The sequence below is a fragment of the Furipterus horrens genome, unplaced genomic scaffold (genome assembly GCF_987537825.1).
Source record: "Furipterus horrens unplaced genomic scaffold, mFurHor1.1.pri manual_scaffold_17, whole genome shotgun sequence".
Lineage (NCBI taxonomy): Eukaryota > Metazoa > Chordata > Mammalia > Chiroptera > Furipteridae > Furipterus > Furipterus horrens.
In genome coordinates, this window is record NW_028327187.1 from 28,216,670 (window position 1) to 28,234,611 (window position 17,942).

Genomic DNA, 17,942 nt, shown 5'->3' on the forward strand with positions numbered 1-17,942 from the left:
CTGATTCTTCCTGATTCAGTTTGGGAAGATTGTATGTTTCTAGGAATGTATCCATTTCATCCAGATTGTCTAGTTTGTTGGCATATAGTTATTCATAATATATCTTACAAACATTTGCATTTCTTTGGTGTCAATTGTTACTTATCTTTCATTTGTGATTTTATTTGGGTCATCGCTCTTTTTTCTTGATGAATCTGGTTAAAGTTTTTTTCTGCTATAAACATTTTTTGTACAAGGCCTTTTGTGGGCACACATTATAATTTCTCTTGGATAAATACCTAGGAATAAAATTACTGGCTCAAAGCACTGGTTTATGTTTAATTTTATGAGAAACTACTGGACTGATTTCCCCAATGGTTGTACCATTTTATACTCCAATTAGCAATGTAAGAGAGTTTCCATTGCTTTGTATCCACTTGGTGTTAAATTTTTTAATTGATTTATTTTAGTGGTGTGTACTAATATCTCATGGTGGCTTTAATTTATATTTTCATTGATGACTGATGATGTTTAGCATATTTTCATGTATTTATTGGTAATTAGTATGTCATCTTTTTTGAAGTATTTATTCTTTGGGTATAATTTTCAGACCATACAAGATGGGACAAAAGTAGGTTTGCAGTTGTTGAGTACACAAAACACAATTCACTCATGTATTGTTATTTATTAATTATTGTATTATTTTCCATATGAACAACCATAAACCTACTTTTGCCCCACACTGTATAACACTCACATTAAAAGTGTGAAAAATGTTCAATGACTTTGATAAATGAATACAACCATGTAACTAACACTACTGATGTAGAAGTTTATCAATATTATTGATCATTTTAAAGCACCAGCTTTTGGGTTCATTGATTCTCTCTCTCTCCCTCTTTTATGCTATTTCATTGGTTTCTGCTATTACCTTTATTAGTTCCTTCCTTTTACTTACTTTGGGTTTAATTTGCTCTTCTTTTTCTAACTTCTTCAATTTGAAGCTGAAGTCATTGATCTGAGACCTTTTTTATTTCTAATAAAGATATTGAGTATTATAAACGTCCCCCTAAATACTACTTTAGCAGCGTCTCACAAATGCTTATATGTTGTTTTCATTTTTTAAATTTAAAAATACTTTCCAATTTCTTTTTGATTATTTTTTGACCTGTGGGTTATTGAAAAGTGTATCATTTCATTTCCAAATATTTAAGATTTTTTTGACATTTATTGTTACTACTTTCTAATGTAATTCTTTTGAGGTCAAAGAACATGCTCTCTGTTATTTCAGTCCTTTAAAATTATTGAGATTTGTTTTATGGCCCAGTGTATGGTCTATCATGGAGAATATTCCATGTGTGCTTGAGAATAATGTGTATTCTGCAGATGTTGGATATAGTGTTCTATTCATGATAATTAGGTCACATTGATTGATATTACTGTTCAAGTCTTCTACATCTTTATTGATTTTTCTGTTTACTTGTTTTTTCAGTTACTGAGAAAGAACTGTTAAACTCTCTAATTGTGATTTTATATATTTCTTGTTTCAGTTCTGTCAGTTTTGGTTTCATATATTTTAGAGCTTGTTAATAGGTACTTACACATTTAATATTATTACATTGCCTTGATGAAGTAATACTTTTATCATTATAAATGTCTTTTTTAAGGGTTCTGAATCTCTGTTTTGTTAGACAGTATGAAAATAACAGGTTCAGATTATTTTACAAAAAGAGTTCAAGATGCCCAGAAAAAGCAACTTTGCTTGCAGCGGGAAAAGCAATTCTTCCGACTACTGCCCAAGGACACCAAGACTCCTCATCTTACACAAAGTCAGCATGAAAGGGTGAAAACAAGTTTTGTATCAGACAGAAAACAAGAGAAATCCACATACTAAGTAACATGTCCACAATAACTATGATGCATCCCTTAGGGGATAACCAACTATTTGTAGAAAGCAAAACAAAGCTCTCCATAGAGAAACCACTTTCATAAGATGGTTAGGTGGACTTGGGTTTTGTTTCTGCATGTGTCACTTGGCAAATAAATATGCCATCTTCAGGATGTTCCATGTCATCCATCTCATACATATATGATGATGCTATTACAAGTGTAGTGCCACGTTACTGGAGGCAAGTGATGCGATGCTGGTGGGATACCAAGAGAACTGGCACAGTTGCTTTTTGTAAAATGGATCCTAAATACAAATCCATTGGAACCACCTGTGGCAAATGTATTGTGGATGTTGTAAAAGGAAATGGCATCAACTGGGTAAGTCTGCTCAATATTATTTTCTTTTAGTCTGTGACACTTGAAGGGATACTTCTTCTGTAACTCAGGGCTTGGGTCCAAGTACTCAACTGCCACCTGGCCTTCAATAGAAATCAATACAAAACCCTGCTTGTTTGGAAAGGCTCATATGCAGCAAGTCTCGTATTTCAGGTTGAACTCCCAGTGCTGCTGCATGTAGCCCATGTTCCATAGGTCCTACATCAATGCTCTGCATCCTACAGTGCCCACAATTAGCCTGTCTCCAGACACTGAGAGGGAATACAGCTGTTCAGGCTGAGAGAAGGTCCCAGCAGTACAAGGAGTTCTGGTGTGCTGCTACTTGAGCCACATGGAGGTGGCCATCACATGGTAGAGGAGCACCAGTGTATCGCAGGAGGAGACCAGCAGGAACTGGGAGGTGTTGGGACTAAATTTCACTGAGGAGATGCTGTCCTTGAGCAGCTGGTGCAGCATGAATTCCTTATGGCTAGTCATCTTGAGTATCCCTTGGAATGCTAACTGTCTTTACTCTTTGTAATATTCTGTCTTGAAGCTTACTTTGAAATTAATATAGACATTCCTAGTATATCTTTATCCAACATTTTAACCTATCTGTGTCTTTATACTTAAAAATGTTTCTTATACAAGCAAATATGTTGAGGCCAATATTATTTTTAATACAGTGTAATGATCTCTGACTTTATTTTTTCTTTTTCTTTTTGGTTTTTCAATTACAGTTGTCCCATTTTCTCCCAATTTCTCTCCCCCACCCAACCCACCCCCTCTCCCGCACTCATATCCCTCCCCGTCGTCCATGTCCATGAGTCATTTATACACGTTCCTTGACTAGACCCTTCCCTTGCTTATCCCCCTTCTCTCCATCCCCCCTCCCCCCTATTGACTGCTATTCTGCTCTTTGTTCTATTTAGTTCTTTTGTTTGTGTTGTTCTTTAGTTTCCTGTATTAGGTGATATCATATGGTATTTTGCTTTCTTTGCCTGGCTTATTTCACTAAGCAAAATTCTCTCTAGTTCCATCCATGTTGTCGCAAATGGCAGGAGTTCCTTCTTTCTTTCTGCTACATAGTATTCCATTGTGTAAATGTACCACAGTTTTTTGATCCACTCATCTACAGATGGGCACTTAGGTTGTTTCCAGCACTTAGCTATTGTAAACAGTGCTGCAATGAACATAGGGGTGCATAAGTTCTTTTGAATTGGTGTTTTAAGATTCCTCAGGTATAATCCTATTGGTGGAGTCGCTGGTTCAAAAGGCCGTTCCATTTTTAATCTTTTGAGGTAATTCCATACTGTTTTCCATAGTGGCTGCACCAGTCTGCATTCCCACCAACAGTGCAGTAGGGTTCCCGTTTCTCCATATCCTCGCCAGCACTTGTTTGTTGATTTGTTGACGATGGCCATTCTGACTGGTGTAAAGTGGTATCTCATTGTGGTTTTCCTTTGCAACTCCCTGATGGCTAATGATGTTGAGCATTTTTTCATGTGTCTATGGACCTTCTGTATGTCCTCTTCGGAGAAGTGTTTGTTCAGGTCCTTTGCCCAATTTTTAATTGGGTTGTTTGTTTTCTTGATGTTGAGTCGTATCAGCTCTTTATATATTTTGGAAATCAGTCCCCTGTCTGTGATATCATTGGCAAATATGTGTTCCCATATGGTTGGTTTCCTTTTCATCTTGCTGATGTTTTCTTTTGCTGAGAAGAAACTCTTTAGTTTGATGTAATCCCATTTATTTATTTTTTCCTTTATTTCTCTTGCTTTAGGAGATGTATCCTTGAGTAAATTGTTACGTGAGATACCTGATATTTTTTTTGCCTATGTTTTCCTCTAGGACTTTTATGGTGTCACAGCTTACATTTAAGTCTTTGATCCATCTTGAGTTTATTCTCGTGTGTGGTGTAAGTTGGTGGTCTAGTTTCATTTTTTTGCAGGTCCCTATCCAGTTCTCCCAGCACCATTTTTTAAAGAGGCTCTTCTCACTCCATTTTATGTTCCTACCTCCTTTATCAAAGATTAGTTGACCATAGAGGCCTGGGTTTATTTCAGGACTCTCTATTCTGTTCCACTGATCTATATGTCTGTTCTTATGCCAGTACCAGACTGTTTTGATTACACTGGCTTTGTAGTATAGTTTGATGTTTGGTATTGTGATTTCACCTGCTGTGTTCTTTTGTCTCAAGATTGCTTTTGCTATTTGGGGTCTTTTTTGGTTCCATATGAATTTATGGAGTATTTGTTCTAGGTCTGTGAAATATGTCATTGGTATTTTAATAGGGATTGCATTGAATCTGTAAATTGCTTTGGGTAGTATGGCCATTTTGATGATGTTGATTCTTCCCATCCAAGAACATGGTATTTGCTTCCATTTATTTGTATCTTCCTTAATTTCTTTCTTCAATGTTATGTAATTTTCAGAGTACAGGTCTTTTATCTCTTTGGTTAAGTATACTCCTAGGTACTTTATTTTTCCTGTTGCTATAGTAAATGGTACTTTCTTTCTTGTCTCTGTCTCTGATATTTTATTGTTGGTGTACAGAAATGCCTTAGATTTCTGTATATTTATTTTGTACCCTGCTATTTTGCCAAATTCGCTTATTATATCGAGTAGTTTTTTTAGTGGAGTCTATAGGGTTTTCTATGTATACTATCATGTTATCTGCATATGATGATAGTTTCACTTCTTCTTTCCCAATTTGGATGCCTTTTATTTCTTTTTCTTGTCTGATTGCTGTGTCTAGGACTTCCAACACTATGTTGAAGAAGAGTGGAGAGAGTGGACATCCTTGTCTTGTTCCTGATCTCAGGGAGAATGCTTTCATTTTTTGTCCGTTGAGTATGATGTTGGCTTCAGGTTTCTTGTATATAGCCTTAATTATGTTAAGGTATACTCCCTCTATTGCCATTTTGCTGAGTGTTTTCATCATAAATGGGTGTTGTACTTTATCAAATGCTTTTTATGCCTCTATTGATATGATCATGTGATTTTTGTCTTTCATTTTGTTTAGGTGATGTATTATATTTATTGGTTTGCGAATATTAAATCATCCTTGCATCCCTGGGATGAATCCCACTTGATAGTGGTGTATGATCTTTTTAATGTGTTGCTGGATCCTGTTTACCAATATTTTGTTGAGGATTTTAGCATCTATGTTCATCAGTGATATTGGCCTGTAGTTTTCTTTCTTTGTTGTGTCTTGACCTGGTTGGTGATTAGAATAATACTGGCTTCATAGAAAGAGTTTGGGATTTTCCCCTCTTCTTGAATTTTTTGGAACAGTTTGAGGAGGATAGGAGTTAGTTCTTCCCTGGATGTTTTGTAGAATTCGCCTGTGAAGCCATCCGGTCCAGGGCTTTTGTGTGCAGGGAGATTTTTGATTACTGTTTCAATTTCTTTTTTTGTTATTGGTCTGTTGAGACTTTCCACTTCTTCTTGATTCAGTTTTGGAAGGTTGTATGTTTCTAGAAATTTGTCCATTTGTTCTAGGTTGTCAAATTTCTTGCCATACACTTGTCTGTAGTAATTTCTAACTATCATTTGTATTTCTGTGGTATAAGTCGTGATTTCTCCTCTTTCCTTTCTGATTTTGTTTATTTGGGTCTTCTCTCTTTTTCTCTTGATGAGCCTGGCTAGAGGCTTGTCGGTTTTGTTTATTTTTTCGAAGAACCAGCTCCTAGTTTTGTTGATCTTTTGGATTGTTTGTTTAGTCTGTATGTTATTTAGTTCTGCCCTGATCTTGGTGATTTCGTTCCTTCTTATTGCCCTAGGCTTTGTTTGTTGTTGTTGTTCTGGTGCTTGTACCTTTATGGTTTGGTTTTTTATTTGAGATTCTTCTATCCTTTTCAGACATGCCTGTATTGCTATGAACTTCCCTCTCAGGACTGCTTTCGCTGTGTCCCACAGGTTTTGGGCTGTTGTGTGCTCATTATCATTAGTTTCTAGAAATTTCTTGATTTCTTTTTTGATGTCATTGTTAATCCATTCATTATTTAATAGCATGTTATTCAATCTCCATGAGTTTGGGTGTCTTTGATTTTTTTCTCTGAGGTTGATTTTTAGTTTCAAGGCATTGTGATCTGAAAAGATGCTTGATATGATTTCAATGTTCTCGAATTTGTTGAGGCTTGTTTTGTGTCCTATTATGTGGTCTATCTTTGAAAATGTCCCATGTGCATTTGAAAAGAATGTATATTTTGCTTCTTTGGGGTAGAAAGTTCTATATATATCAGTTAGGTCCATGTGGTTTAGTGTGTTGTTCAATGCCTGTATATCCTTGGTGTTTCTTTGCTTTGATGATCTGTCTATTCTTGATAATGTAGTGTTGAAGTCTCCTACTGTGAGTGATTTGTTGATATCCTTTTTGTGGTCTTCTAGTATTTGCTTTATGTATTTGGGTGCTCCTATGTTGGGTGCATATATGTTTATCAATGTCATATCTTCTTGATGGATCGTTCCTTTAAGTATTATGAAATGTCCTTCTTTGTCTCTTTTTATTGCCCTTGCTTTGAAATCCGTTTTGTCTGATATGAGGACTGCTACCCCGGCTTTTTTTTTCTGGTCCGTTTGCTTGGAATATTTTTTTATATCCCTTTACTTTCACTCTGTGTAAATCTTTTGTTTTGAGGTGTGTTTCTTGTAGACAGCAAATATGTGGGTCCTGTTTTCTTATCCATTCCATTACCCTATGTCTTTTAATTGCAGCATTTAATCCATTTACATTTAAAGTTATTATTGACGTGTACTTATTCATTTCCCTTTGTACCTCTGTTCCTCTCCTCTATTGTTCTTTTCTCCTTTTTTCTTAGAACACACCTTTTAGCATCTCTTTCAATGCTGATTTTGTGGAGATGTATTCTTTCAGTCTTCCTTTATCTGAGAAACTCCTTATTTCACCTTGTATTTTGAATGAGAGCCTTGCTGGGTAGAGTATTCTTGGTTGTAGGCCTTTGTTTTTCATTGCTTGAAATATTTTTGACCATTCCCTTCTGGCTTGTAGTGTTTCTGTTGAGAAATCAGTTGATAGCCTTATCAGAGCTCCCTTGTATGTTATTTGCTGTTTTTCTCTTGCTGCTTTTAGGATTCTCTCTTTGTCTTGGAATGTTGCCATTTGAATTATGATATGCCTTGGAGTGGGTTTTGGGGGGTTCCTCTTCATTGGAACTCTGTGTGCTTCCTGAACTTGTATATCTTTTTCTCTCATCAGGTTGGGAAAATTTTATGTAACTATTTCTCCTATCAGTTTTTCAATTCCATGCTCCTTTTCTTCTCCCTCTCTAATTCCGATGATCCTGATATTATTTCTTATCATGCTATCCTGTAATTCCCTTACATCTTGTTCATATTTTTTTAATCTTTTTTCATTTTGCTGTATTGTCTGGGAGTTTTTCTCTACATTATCTTCTAACTCACTAATCTGATCCTCTGCTTCGTTTAGTCTGCTTTTGACTGATTCTACTGTGTTTTTCAGTTCAGAGATTGCATTCTTAAGTTCTTCCTGGTTCTTGTTAACAGTTTCTATGTCTTTTTTTATGCTGGTGTAGTTCTCTGCAAGTTTCCTGTAATTTTCTTGGAGCTGCTGTTAACTTCCTTGGAGGTTGTCATAGTTGTTTTTAAGGATGTCAAGTATATTGAGCTTCTTTTCCACCATTGTTTTGAATTCCATGTCTGACATTTGGGCTATGTCTATTTCATCTATCTCTCTCTCTCTGAGGATTCCTCTTTTCTTTTCATTGAAGGGTTATTTTTGTGTCTTACCATGTTGGATTCTTTTTGTTTTTATTTATTTATTTATTTGTTCTTTTTTTGGTGGGCGGTGTTCTGCTTTTACTTCCCTCCTTTGTGGTATGAGATTCTTTATGGGAGATCTGGGGGTTTCAGTGGTGCAGTCTCTTTGATATCCTGAGCCTGATGTTCTTGAGTTACCCTTTATGTCATTTGTTTATGCTGTCTGGTTATATTTCAGATGTTCCTTGGTAGTATCTTCCTTCTGGCTAGTTGGTTGGGAGTCACTCTATCCACTTTGTCTTGAGTCCTTTTGTGGAGACGATGTTAAAAACATAAACGCAAAGCCCAGGCAGGAGACCCACACCCTCAAAAAATATCCCCTACCCTCTATCCCGCTATCGTCTACCAATGAGCCCGTATTAATATAAATGTAAAGAGATTAGAGCTTTTATACTATAAGGAGAATAGATAAAAGTTGTTTTTAGGGAGGAAAAATATAATTTTTGATAGAGGGGGTGATAGATTAATAATAGTTGAGACTATGCAAGCCAGTAGGTAACATTTACATTGTACGTTAATAAAAATAGAAGAAAAGGATGGAATAATGCATAATATAGTAAGAAAGTGGGATTGTATTGTATTGGGTTTATATAGTAATTATATTCTATTATTTAGAGTGATGGGGGGGTAACTAGACACACAAACAAATAAACAACGATTGAAGAGAAAGGATGAGAAGGAGAGGTTATATGCAACATGTTTGAGATAAAGTTTGTTTTTCTTTTGGAAGGGAAAAAAACCAACAAAAAAAAAAAAAAAGAAAGAAAGAAAGAGAGAAAAGAAAGAAGAAAGAAAGAAAGAAAGAAAAAAGAAAAAAATTAACAAAAATATAAAATCCCTAGAAAAAAGAAGAAAGAAGAGAGAAAGAAAGAAAAGAAAGAATAAAGAAGAAAGAATGAAAGAAGAAAGAGAGAGAAAAAAGTGAAAAAAAGGGATGTTTTTACTCCGTTTTAGCCTTGATGTGTCGCCTTCTTTTTCTGCGTCCACAGCTGGTCTAGTGTGGCGGTTCAGAGGTTCTTGTTTCTTGCAGCACTGGTGTCCGCCCTCAGTTGCTGGCATGGCGCATTCCCTTGCTGCCCGCTGGAGCCAGCTGAGGTGTCCTTGCGTGCGCACCCCTGCACGGGCGGGGTGGCCTGAGAGCTTGCCCCGCAATTGGCCCCTATTGTTTCAGGTCCGAGGTGTTTCTGCGTTAGCGCCGAGGTGTCCCCGCGCGCACGCGTCCCTGCACGCGCAGGCGGCCTGATAGCTTGCCCCGCGATTGGTGCCTTTTGTCCCCGGGCTGAGGTGTTTTCGTGCTCGAGCACCCGTGCCCTTAGTCCTGCTGAGCCGAGCTCCGGGAGTTGGTTTGTCACCTCTTAGGGCAGGGCCCCGGACACTTGTACACAGTGGAAGTGAGAGTCTGTGAGTCGCTGCCGCCCGCTGTTCCTGTGCCACAGCCGCCCGCCTTCCCTCACCCGTCTGGGCAGGCGAACAGAGCCTGCTCTAGTGGTCTGCTTTCCAGCCTCTGTCCCAGTGCCCACGGGAGCTGGCTAGGGGTGTCTGTGCACGGTCCTCTGCATGTTCACTGGGCTCTCCCTGTGCCCATTGGGGCACTGATCTTATGTCCGTTGGGGAGTGCCCGAGGGACGTCTGGACTCACTACCCCACACACCTGGGCCAGTGAATGAGAGCACTTCCCTATGCGTGCCCCCGGGACCCAAGGGGAGGGTTGGGGAGTGGATGAGCGCGCCTCTGCGCCTGCACTCCTCAAGAATGGCCTACCACCCCCAAACTTTCCTCCCCTCTCCACCGTCCACTAGAGAAAAATATAAATGAGAGTTATGTTCTCACTTGCCCGGCAGCATGCTGTCTCCTGTCCTTCAGCACCAATGCTACTTGGTCGAGTCCCATCTCTGCCAGCAGGCAGAGATCCGCTCTCCTCCCGACTCCTCTCCAGGGTAGTCTGTGGTCACCAAAAAGCCTTTGTGTACTTCCAGCTGCAGGTCGGGCAGCCGCCCCAGTCAGGAATCCCGTTTTGTCCCCTTTTCCTCCGCTATCCTCACTAAATAGGTTGTTCCCAGATGGATTTTCTCTAATCCAGCAGTGCCATGGCTCGACTCCTGCCAGTGTCCAGCTGCTCACTGAGATGTTCTGTCTGCAATTAGCCCAAACTGCAGACGGGTCTCGGGAGCCTGAAAACGCAGCCTCCCCTCACTCCTCCACCATCTTCTCTCTCCTGATCTCTGACTTTAAATGTTACTGCTTAGACTACATTTATATTTAATGTAGTTATTGATATGGTTGTGTTTAAGTCATCCATTTCTCTATTTTTTTATTAATTAATTTTTTATAACATTAAAAATAACAATTCCCCCCTCTCAGACTTAAGACCCTTTATGATCCTATAAAGGACAATGTGCGAAGGTCTTGTGCTCCTCTAGCTGCTTCAAGTTGGACATGGTTGTCATCCTACCTACCCTTGGGTCCAGAAACTTCTAATAAGAGTGGGGCTGTGGAGGGGAGGGTGACCTTCCCACATGGGGAAGGATCTTACAGACACCAGGTCAGTTGGCTGTCCCTGGACAACGGCATGCTTGGTTTAACAGGCTGGCATCCTTGTATTCTGGGAGCAACAGATTTGGCAACAAGGTTAAAAAGCATCATTCTATCCATAACCACTAGATGACAAAAGGCAGGTATTAATTTTTCAATGTCCCACATTGGGGAAAAAAGGGGGAGGAAAGTGTGCAAGGCACGTCACACCTGTCCAAAACCCACTATATCTAGTTTGGGCTGAGGGGAATATTTTAGGTTTCCCCCCTCTCAGACCTCTGGGCTCTTTCTGTCCAAGCCATTAAAATAGAAAAGAGAAACCAGTTTTAAAGTGAATCCTACAGACCACCCCATACTTCACCAACCCAGCTGACTTAGTTCAGCCAAAACACTGAGTCTCAGGAGGTAGTGATGCAGACAGGATTAAGTGAGACCTATACGTGCAGAAAATCACTCAGGTAATGAGATCATAGGCTTATGCCCTTTGAAAACAGAACACACATGTTAATTTATGCAACATAACCCACAAACCAGTCTCTAAATCTGCAAGACTGTCTTATTGGGAAGATGTCCAGTTGCAAGGCATTGACATTCTTCTTGCCTATAAATTAAGCATCTTCGATGATGTTACAGACCTAGTTTAACTTTCAAATGAAAACAAACTTTAAATGAGGATAAACTTTAAAAACAGCTGCACTACTTTATAGTCTACCACTGAGCATTGTGATTTTCCTTGAATTGTGATTTTTTTCCCTTAAGATTACCCTCCTTGTCATTAAAGGGATGGCATTAAAGCCAGTTTTAATTTATCCTGTTCATTTGCATAAACACAACAAGAGCAGCAAATGATCATATGTGATCTTTACATCTGCTTTGCTGGAACTTACACAAGGAAACTTTAGGGTGACTTTCAGTTTGCCCTTCAGGACAGAGGAGCTGAGCCACATACCTGCCATTCAGCCTTGCCTGTAAACACCTGTCTTTTCTATGTCCTTCGGGTTTCCCATTGTGCCTTAAGGTCCCTTCTAGCCATCTTTCAAGAAAGCAACATTTGTTCCTTCCATGGAAATATTGCCATGAATTGTACAACCAACCAAGGTACCAGGCCTTTTTTCTTGAATGCAGACTGGTACAGCCACTATGGAAAACAGCATGGAATTTCCTCAAAAAACTAAAAATGGAGCTGCCTTTTGAACCAGCAATTCCATTGCTGGGATTATATCCAAAGAATCCTGAAACACCGATTCAAAAAACCTATGCACCCCTATGTTCATAGCAGCACTATTTATAATAACCAAGTGCTGGAAACAGCTGAAGTGCCCATCTGTGGATGAGTGGATCAAAAAACTGTGGTACATTTACACAATGGAATACTATGTAGCAGAAAGAAATAAGGAACTTCTACCATTTGCAACAACATAGATGGAACTAGAGTGAATTATGCTTAGTAAAATAAGCCAGATAATGAAAGAAAAATAACATATGACATCACCTCTATTTGTTTTTGATGCTTGCCATCTTACTTTACCAACTTTTCCCTTTTTATGTCCTTTCTTGGATTATTTTCTTTCAGCTTTTTTATTTTGAAATAATTTTAGATTTACAAACATTTGCAAAGATAGTTAGAGTGTTCCCAGATACTTTTAATCCAAGCTCCTCTAATGTTAACATCTTAATAAACATGATAGCCAAAACTAAGAAATTCACATTGGTACAATACAATTAACTAGACTATACTTCAGTTAGATTTTCCCATTAATGCCTTTTTCTGTTCCAGGATTCTATCCAGGATACAACATTTCAATTAGTCATCATGTCTCCTTAAATTCCTCCTGGCTGTGATAGTTTCTCAGACCTTTCTTTTTTTTCTTTTTCTTTTTATTTATGACCCGTGCAGTTTTTAGGAGTACTGGTCAGGAACTTGGTAGAATGTCTCTCAATTTGGGTTCATCTGATTTTTTTTCTTTTGGTCAGGCTGTGGTTATAAAATTTTGGGAAGAATACCATTGAGGCATTGTGCCCTTGTTGTTCCTTCACACTGTGGGGGAGGGCAGTACCTGACATTAACATGTCTTTGATTTCCTGTTTAAGATGGTATCTGTCAGATTTTTCCATTTTAAAGCTACTGCTTTTCCCATTTCAAATTCTATTCATTATATAAAAATTACTAAGTTTAGCCTACACTCAAGGGGAGGGAAATTAAACTCCACCTCTTGGAGAAACAAGTATCAAGGAATAATCAAAATATGTTTTTTAATCTTCACCAGAAGATATGTTTATTGAAGAGAGAGACAGAGGTGGGGGGGCAGGGGGAGATTGACATTAGTGTGAGAAAGAAACATTGCCTTACAACCTATCATTTTTAAAGATTTTACTTATGTATTTTTAGAGAGAGGGGAAGGGAAGAAGAAAGACAGGGAGAGAAACATTGATGTGAGAGAGAAACGTTAATCATTTGCCTCTTGCATGTGCCCTGACTAGGGACCAAACTCATAACCCAGGCATGTGCCCTGACAGGGAATTGAACCAGTGACTTTTTGCTTTGCAGGATGACTCCCAATCAGATGAGCCACCTGGTCGGGGCTCAAAATCTTTTAATATTCTATTTTATCTCCACCATTGCTTATATAGATTCTTTTATTCTAGATTCTTTTATTGTAGTTGCTGTAGGTTTTCTTTTTAAATTATATTTTATTGATTATATTATTACAGTTGTCCTATTTTTTCCCCTTTACCCACCTCCACCCAGCAACCCCCACTCCCACAACTTTGTTCATGTACACTGATCATGCATATAAGTTCTCTGGCTACTCCATTTTACATACTGTACTTTACATCCCAATGGCTATTCTGTAACTATCAATTTGTACTTATTAATTTCTTCACCTCTTCACCCATTCCCCCATACCTCCCTCCCATCTGGCAACCATGAAAACATTCTCTGTATCCATGATTCTGTCTCTGTTCTTGTTTGCTTAGTTTGTTTTATAGATTCAATTGTTAATAGATATGTATTTATTGCCATTTTATTGTTCATATTTTTGATCTTTTTCTTAAATAAGTCCCTTTAACGTTTCATATAATAATGGTTTGGTGATGATGAACTCTTTTAGTTTTTTCAGTCTGGGAAGCTCCTTAACTGCCCTTAGATTCTAAATGATAGCCTGCTGGGTAGAGCAATCTTGGCCATAGGTCACCACTTTTCATGACTTTGTATATTTCTTGCCAGTCCCTTCTAGCCTGTAAAGTCTCTTTTGAGAAATTAGCTGACAGTTATGGGAACTCCCCTGTGGGTAACTGACTTCTTTTCTTTTGTTGCTTTTAAAGTTCTCTCTTTATCTTTAACTATTGGCATTTTCATTATGATGTGTCTGGGAGCGGTCCTCTTTGCATCTATCTTGTTTGGGACTCTCTGTGCTTCCAGGACTTGCATGTCTATTTCCTTCACCAAATTAGAGAAGTTTTCTTTAATTATTTTTTCAAATAGATTTCCAATTTCTTGCTCTTTCTCTTCTCCTTCTTGTACCCCTATGATGCAAATGTTGGGCCTCTTGCAGTTGTCCCAGAGGCTGATTACACTATCCTCATTTTTTTTTTGATTCTTTTTTCTTCTAGTTGTTCTGATTGGTCATTTATTTTTTTGCTCCTTTATATTATAAATCATTGATTTGATTCTTGACGCCATTCGCTCTACTGTTGTTTCCCTGTGAATTGTTCTTTATTTCAATTAGTGTATCCTTTATTTCTGATTGGGTCTTTTTTATGCTGTTGAGATACTAAGTTCCTTGAGCATCCTTATAACCGGTGTTTTTAACTCCACATCTGATAGATTTCTGTCTCCATTTAGTTTAGTTCTTTTTCTAGAGTTTTTATTTGTTCTTTCATTTGGGCCATGTTTCTTTGTCTCCTCAGTTTTGCAGCCTCCCTGTGTTTGTTTCTATGTACTAGGTAGAGCTCCTATGACTCCAGGTCTTGATAGCACGGCCTAATGTAGCAGGTGTCCTGTAGGGTATAGTGGTACAGCATCCCCTATCACCCAAGCTGGGTACTTGAGGTGTTCCCATTGTGTGGGCTGAGCATACTCTCCTATTGTAGTGGAGACTTGGTTGCTCTTGGCAGGTCAATGGGAAGGATTTACCCAGGCCAGTAAGCTGTAAGGACTGGCTGTGACAACTGACTACCAAGCTCTGTACTCCAAGGATCAGCTGTGCAGGGGCAGGGTGGTGGTGCTCCAACATGGTCTGTAGCTGTCTACTGTGTGCACAGGCTCTGGTGTTTCTTGGGTGGTGCAGGCCAAAGTCAGCCTTCAACTCTGTTCTACCTGGGGCCACTCTGCATGAACTACAAAGCAATCTGAAGAAGGCTGCCAGTTTTGCTGGGCTTGGAGGTTCCCAGGCAAAGTCAAGCTGTGAACCTAGGCTGGCTGCTGCTAGTACTGGGCCTGGGGCCACTTAGCGAAAGCCACAGGGCTGGGGGCTCACTGAGATGGCCTGTGGCGTGTTTAAGAGAATTTAGGAAGTTGTGAAGCAGGATCTTAGACGAACAATTCATATGGAAAAACCACTGTTAACAGCTTGGATGGACCTGTACGTTGGATAGGGCTAAGCCTCAGGACAACTCTAGGGTGAGGTAAACAGTGTTAGCCAGGTTGATGGAGTCTCTGATGTGGTTTCTGCCTGCAAGCTCTGTGGCTCTCTTGGATGGAGGTTCAGAAAAGGAACAGTGGCTTCTGTCCACCTTTCTGTCTGGGAGAAAACTGTTCCCCAGCTCTTGCCTCGGTGCCAGACATTTCATTTCCTTCTTGTATACCATTGGTGCCTTTCAAACCGTTACCCTGGTGTTGGAGCTCAGAGAAAGTGAGTCTGATTAAGTCCATGTGTGGGTTCTTCAAGAGAAACTGCTTGGGACTCCAGAATTTTCTTCCATAGACCCAATCCTCACTGGTTTTTGCAGCCTTAAGTTATGGGGACTTAAATTCCTAGCACTGGAATTGTGGGCTGGGTGGCCTGGTGTGCAGTTGGGACTCCTTGCTCCTGAGATATTTCTCCTGAATTTTTATCCACCACACATGTGTGTGGAACCAGCCTGTTCAGTGTCTCTATGTTTGTGCATCTCCTACCAGTCTGGATGGATGTGGTTTTTTAAATTCCATAGTTGTCAGATTTCTATTCAATTCGATTTCTGATGGTTCTAAGTGATGCTTGTCTTACAGTTTAGCTGTAATTTTGATGTGGTTGTGTGAGGAGGAGAGCTGTTTTTACCTCCTCTTGACTGGAAGTCTTTAGAGTTCTGTAGGTTTTAAAACAAGCCTTTACAATTAATCACAATATATCTTTAAACATTATTATATGACTTCATGTGCAATTTAGAACCTTAAAATAGCATATTTAGTTTATTCCCTTCCATCCATTTGCTATAATACATTTTGCTTCCACACATATTATAACCTCAAAATACATTGTTATGATTTTTGTCTTAAAAGGTCATTTATCTTTTCTGAAATAATTTATTCAAATATAATGCACATAATATAAAATTTACCACTTTAAAGGCAACAATTCAGTGGCAATTAGTAGTCAATCATCTTTTAATTATTTTAAGGAATGAAGACAAGTCTTTTCATATTTTTAAAGTATATTTTATTGATTATATTGTTAAGTAGTCCCAAATTTCCCCGTTGCTCCCCTTTCTCCAGTAACCCCACCCCTCTTAGTTCATGTTCATGGGTCGTGCTTCAGCCTTTCCCATATTATTCTTAACTTCTCCTTGTCTATTTTGTACCAACCAATTATGTTTCTTAATTCCTGCACCATTTCCCCATTTCTCCCCCATCCCTCACCCAGCTGATAACCCTGCAAATGATCCCCATATCTATGATTCTGTTCCTATTCTGGTTTGCTTAGTTGGATTTGTTTTTATTTTTTAGATTCAGTTGTTGATAGTTGTGAATTTGTTTTCATTTTAATGTTCATAATTTTGATCTTCTTTTTCTTTTTTTGTGTGTGTTTGTATAAATGTATTTTTATTTATTTTGAAATAGCCTTAAGAAAAATTTCAAAGATTGAGATTTATAGGGCCAGGAACATTTCTATGATTCTTTTTTATTTTATTTTATTTATTTATTTTTATCACCAGCATTTATAAGACCAGACCCAGGGAAAGAACTTGGTCTGGGGACACATGCATGGCCTTAATATAGCGAATTTTTAGCCTGCCCTGATTATTACAAAAATCAGAACAGTGAGAATATTCGCAGCTTTTTTATTTTATTTTATTTTTATTGTTTTTCTATTACAATTGTCCCACTTTTTCTCTCATTGCTACCCCCCACCCAACCCACCCGTTCTCCCACAGTCCATCCCGACTCCATTGTCCATGTTCATGGGTTATTTATAGTAGTTCCTTTGCTAAACCCTTACCCTACTTTCCCTCCCCCCTCCCTCCCCTCACCCCCTCTCCCCCCTGATAACTGTAACTCTGTTTCTTGTTCAATTTTGTTCATTTGTTTGTGTTGTTCATTAGTCTCCTGTATTGGGTGATATCATATGGTATTTTTCTTTCATTGCCTGGCTTATTTCACTAAGCATAATTCTAGTTCCGTCCATGTTGTCACAAATGGCAGGAGTTCCTTCTTTCTTTCTGCTGAATAGTATTCCGTGTGTAAATGTACGACATTTTTTTAATCCACTTATCCACAGATGGACACTTGGGTTGTTTCCAGCACTTGGCTATTGTAAACAGCGCTGCTATGAACATAGGGGTGCATAAGTTCTTCTGAATTGGGGTTTCAGGATTCTTCGGGTATAATCCTAGCAGTGGAATCACTGGTTCAAAAGGCAGTTCCATTTTTAGTTTTTTGAGGTAATTCCATACTGTTTTCCATAGTGGCTGTACCAGTCTGCATTCCCACCAACCGTGCACTAGGGTTCCCTTTTCTCCATATCCTTGCCAACACTTGTTGTTTGTTGATTTGTTGATGATGGCCATTCTGACTGGTGTGAGGTGGTATCTCACTGGTTTTTATTTGCATCTCTCTGATGGCTAGTGATGTTGAGCATTCTTTTGTATGCTTATGGACCGTCTGTATGTCCTCTTTGGAGAAGTGTTTGTTCAGGTCCTTTGCCCATTTTTTAATTGGGCTGTCTGTGTTCTCTGTGTTGAGATATGTAAGTTTATATATTTTGGAGATCAATCCCTTATCTGATTTTCTTTTTCTTAAGTAACTCCCTTTGACATTTCATATAATAATGGCTTGGTTATAATGAACTCTTTTAGCTTTACCTTGTCTGGGAAGCACTTCATCTGCCCTTTTAATCTAAATGAAAGCTTTGCTGGATAGAATAATCTTAGTTGTAGGTCCTTGC

At 38.7% G+C, this 17,942-nt stretch overlaps 1 non-coding gene and 1 pseudogene across 1 annotated transcript; both read right to left on the minus strand.

The window, feature by feature from the left end:
• Positions 1–1,976: 1,976 nt before the first annotated feature.
• LOC149990757 (mitotic checkpoint protein BUB3 pseudogene) lies at positions 1,977–2,742 on the minus strand (annotated as a pseudogene).
• Positions 2,743–16,701: 13,959 nt separating this feature from the next.
• LOC149990758 (small nucleolar RNA SNORA72) lies at positions 16,702–16,834 on the minus strand. Its single transcript, XR_016508694.1, has one exon. It is a non-coding gene; the product is annotated as a small nucleolar RNA SNORA72 (small nucleolar RNA).
• Positions 16,835–17,942: the final 1,108 nt, after the last annotated feature.